Source organism: Monopterus albus, unplaced genomic scaffold, assembly GCF_001952655.1.
Source record: "Monopterus albus unplaced genomic scaffold, M_albus_1.0 scaffold25.1, whole genome shotgun sequence".
In the NCBI taxonomy this organism is placed as follows: Eukaryota; Metazoa; Chordata; class Actinopteri; order Synbranchiformes; family Synbranchidae; genus Monopterus; species Monopterus albus.
The window spans coordinates 2,280,972-2,281,495 of NW_018127905.1; positions in this window are offsets into that span (position 1 = coordinate 2,280,972).

The following is a 524-nucleotide window of genomic DNA, read 5'->3' on the forward strand; positions in this document are numbered from 1 at the left end:
CTGTAAGGGACCAAATGAAGCAGACTGTGTCAAACATACTGAACTCTATGTTAAGAACTAGATCTATGTCGTTGCGCATAAAAACTTTGAGAAATGATTCACAAAGACAGATGGAGGATTTCCAGCAGAGACAGAATGATTTCTTTGCTTTCATTTGAGTTGTATTTGCTAGTGAGATAAGAGAACATAATTTAAGTTTGATGTGTACAGTATGAGTGTGTATGTGTTTTTGTCAGTGTGGGTAAATGGCAGAGAACCAGAGAGGGCTTATGAGAACCATATGACATGCTCTGAAAAAGACAGCATTGCACAGTTTGCTGCACCTCCCCCATTCTGACATTCACATCCACATAGCACCCCCTACTTCTTCCAAAAACATACATTTCTTTTCCTCCCTTCCCTCCCTTTATCCCCTTCTGCTTACCCTCATGCTTGCTTTATCTCCCTCGCTCTACCCCCTTCCCTTTTCTCCCCTCCCTCCCTGCTCTCTGAAATTTTGTGACAATCTGCATGCGCTCAGCCTC